Consider the following 4,134-nt stretch of genomic DNA (forward strand, 5'->3'; position numbering starts at 1 on the left):
GTGAATAGTTACAGTCTCAAAAACTCATCCACATGTAGCAAAAGTAAACGCTGGGAATTTTGCTGCAGCTTTATATTATTATTATTATAGAAATGCTCCATAAAGAAGATATTATGGTATTAGTAATATATAAGGGACTTGTTATTTATGTAATTTCCTAATACACATTTGGTTATGGGGGAGCACACAGCGCACACAGAGTGTCTACATTACCAGTACTGCAGTCTGTGCGCCACCATACAGGTCCGTCCACATGAAGTTGCTGTGTACATGTGTCCTAATGTACATTTCCTTCATTGTTGGGTGGTCTATACTGAGCACACGTCTGTCTGGAGAAATAAAACTACACAATTATTGTTTTTTCCAGAACACCTTAAGATCGGCTGCCTGCTGCCAGGGGGACTCTCTGAAGCAATATTTCATCTATGCAAGGTGCGTCTCTTATTAGTTACTATATGCAGTATCCACCAATACCCTCCACAGTTAGAATGACACTTTTTGTATGTCCTGGGTCAGAATGCCCCTTTTGTATGGCCCCACAGTAATGAAGCCCCCTTTTCTAAGCCTGACTCAGTCCTTTTATCCCCCATATTAATAGTGCCCCCTTTGCTCCTATAAAATAAAAAATTATACTCACCTAATAGACAACCAACCGGGTCAGACATTTCGCTTCCTCCCTGCGCCGTTATTGTTTGTCCAATTTTTAGGGGCGTATGGAGCTCCAGAGCTGTGGGCCACCCCAAATCCCTGGACCCCAGCCGGTCATCCTATTTACCCCTTTGGTAATTTTACACTGGTTGGGGACTGGACTCTGTTCTAGATAGAAATGTTGCCATTGATTGAGATTTGTCCTAATACATTGTCTTTCTTTCTCCTAGAATTAATTCCTCATAAGAGTTAATGATAACCACACGTCCCAGGAGGGCAGATCAAAGATTAAGCAGAGCCCTCCACCTCACATCACATAACGTTCTACATTCAGTCGGATGTATTCAGTAGGAGAGTCCAAGGTCAGTGTATTTTATTAACTGCATCTCTAAATGATCACATAGTGTGTATTACTGGTCAATACTGAAGAGGGCACTACCACCATAGATGGCCTAGGCACCCTCAACTTACACTGCCGATCCGGCATTTAGGGCCCAAACCTATAATATAAAAAAACAGAAAGATACAATCCCTAGTTTATTGACTGGGTGATGTTATTTGGGCACTGTATGATTAAATTATTTGGACACTACATGGTGCATCATAAGGGGGAGGACGTCACAGATACTGCACATGTCACCAATAAAGCTAAGGCCGGCCCTGGATGTGACACAATAGCTGCCACGTGACATGCCATCCACACGTATATGACCGCTGTGGCCTAGCAACTAAAGACAACAGAACCACCAGCGCAGGAGCCACAGGGAATTTAAAAAATGAGTAGGGACAATTTGTTATTTTTAGCCATATGCGGCTTAGACTAAGGTTTATGAAACTGTCAGAAAACCCCTTTAATAATTATTTTGTCTGTTGAATCCAGAAATCCAATTTACCATTTTCTACTCTCTCTACTCCAGTCCAAAAGACTCCACAAAAGACAAATTAGAAGTTTTCCATTAAGGATAAGATTATATAGAAGAATAACAATAAGCTCCTGGTCCCTGATACAAAATCTATACCAGGGTCCTCCAACTATTATATGCCATTATACTGCTGGTGTTATTTGTGTGGCAGAGGGGCATTGGACTCGCCCTGTGATAGAAAATGAAATGTGTGAAATAAATATATTATTATTCATTATAGATATGGGGTTATTTTATGTATGTGCATTAAACCCATTATGTATTTTACAGACATTTATAACATCTGAATATGTGGCACCAGTGACAGCCGACATGCTAGAAGATCCACTGTATATATATGTAAGTATTATAGCAAATAACAACCTATAGAAATTCTATAATGTGATGTCATCCAGAATGTTCCTATAGAGACACATGACAAGTCTGTGGGAACAATCTCCCTGATGTTTTCAATAGGCTGAACATATATTTGTTGATATGATGAACCATACTAAGCGCACGTCATAATATCTTCACAGTTTATACTTTTTGTTCCAGAATTTCTTGAGATCGGCTGCCTGCTGCCAGGGGGACTCTCTGAAGTAATATTTCATCTATATGCGGTATGTCCATCATTAGTTACTATATACAGTATCCACCAGTAGCTCTGTACATTGAAAAAGTAATGAGCGGGCAAAATGCCAGGAAAGGCGTAGCAGTGGGGAACCTTGGATAGTTGGTAGGAATAGGCATAATGTAAGTTAGGGGTATCTTTGTCCAAAATGCTGGCCACATGGCTCGGTTTGGAACTGAACGTAGGTGTAAGGTAATTGGGTGAGGGAGTGTAGGGGGATTTTAGACAGCTTTGGTCTGCCAAGAACATTTGCGATGTGTCAAGGCCTGGATGCAATAGACAAGGACTTAAGTGAGTTTCATTACACAGTCATAATCTGCAGGCATAGGTGATAATGGACACTGGCAGAATGTTTTTATATTTACAGCACTCAAGCGGAAAGCAATGGAAGGTGCCAGGATATTGTCACGTATAGAGCCCCCACAAGTCATGCAGCACAAGGACCTGGACTTGGGGTGTACTGGATTGTTTGGAGCAAATGACATCAAGGAAGCAAGGCAGGTATCCTCAATGGTATCATTCTAGCAAAAATTTGAGGGAACATGGCACGATGATGGGCCAAGTGCCAGGATCCTTGCGCAGGGATCCAGGGTCGATGAAGGCAGCAATATCCCAGTAGGGCCTCATAATCTCAACATGGGAGAGGGACACCTTGGGGTTGCCAAAATGTTTAGAACACGGGGTACTGGCACAATGTTTGGAATTACAGGAGCAGCGCATCTGGATGTAAAGAGAAGCAGAAGAAGGCAACAGTAGCTGGTTGAGTCTGATTCTGATCTGTCAGATGATAATAAGTGGTCTGATGTTGGGGATAGATGGGCTAATGGGCAAGACGTTTAAGATGCTGAAAAAAATGTTTACGCAGGATAAAGTAAAAAGGTAAAAGCAAGGAGGTGTGATACCGAAAGCCAATCCTTTACTGGAAAGAGGGGGTAAAGTTTGGGGCCAGGAAACATGTTTGTTGATTTCTACCTACACACACTTGTCCCAGGAAATGTTGGGAAACATAAGGGAGGAAAGGCTTGTCTAGTTTTTGTGATGTCTATGGAAGATTTTGTTTAGTATTGCAGTGTTATGGTGGTGGAGCAGGACCCCCTTATTGATCAGGTGCCAATAAAAAGGGATGGTGCCTGTGAAGCAGGCTGGTAAGTATAAAAAAAAATACATCTGTCGCATCTAAAAGAGGCATCAGTAAACGATGAAATAGACAAGGAGTTGAGTGAGTTGCATCATTAAAGCAGAATCTGCAGGCACGGATGACAATGGAAACTTGCAGAATGTTTTTTGTGCCTACAGGACTCAAGTGAGAAGCAGTGGAAAGGACACGGATATCGCCACGGATAGGGCGTCCACGAGTCACGCAGCACAAGGAACTGGACTTCTGATGTAATTGACTGTTTGGAGGAGATGGCGTACATTTGCGAAGAATGTAGTTGGCTTTCGAAGCGCGTAAGCAGTCTTGTATCATCACTTCAACATGCCGTGTGGTTTATAAAATGTTTTTCTAATAAAGTCATCACATTGTCATGAGGATTGCTGGACCGTATTTTCTTCTGTTTACTGTATATTTATTGGACAGTGCTAACGCCATACAGCCCTCCCTGTAGAGAACGCCATACAGCCCTCCTGTAAAGAACGCCATACAGCCCCCCTGTAGAGAATGCCATACAGCCCCCCCTGTAGGGAACGCCATACAGCCCCCCCTGTAGAGAACGCCATACAGCCCCCCCTGTAGGGAACGCCATACATCCCCCCCCCTGTAGAGAACGCCATAGAGCCCCCCCCTGTAGGGAACGGCATACAGCCCCCCTTGTAGGGAACGCCATACAGCCCCCCCTGTAGGGAACGCCATACAGTGTCCCCCCCCTGTAGGGAACGCCATACAGCGTCCTCCCTCCCAAAAAATTGCGACCTACAGTGTGTCCTACAAAATACATGTATCCCCTATCC

General features: G+C 43.3%; 1 long non-coding RNA gene across 1 annotated transcript; it reads left to right on the forward strand.

The window, feature by feature from the left end:
• Positions 1-366: 366 nt before the first annotated feature.
• LOC142740561 (uncharacterized) lies at positions 367-1,914 on the forward strand. The gene is made up of 3 exons (XR_012880780.1): positions 367-432; positions 879-1,010; positions 1,842-1,914. It is a non-coding gene; the product is annotated as an uncharacterized LOC142740561 (long non-coding RNA).
• Positions 1,915-4,134: the final 2,220 nt, after the last annotated feature.

This window comes from Rhinoderma darwinii, chromosome 2 (assembly GCF_050947455.1).
Source record: "Rhinoderma darwinii isolate aRhiDar2 chromosome 2, aRhiDar2.hap1, whole genome shotgun sequence".
NCBI lineage: Eukaryota > Metazoa > Chordata > Amphibia > Anura > Rhinodermatidae > Rhinoderma > Rhinoderma darwinii.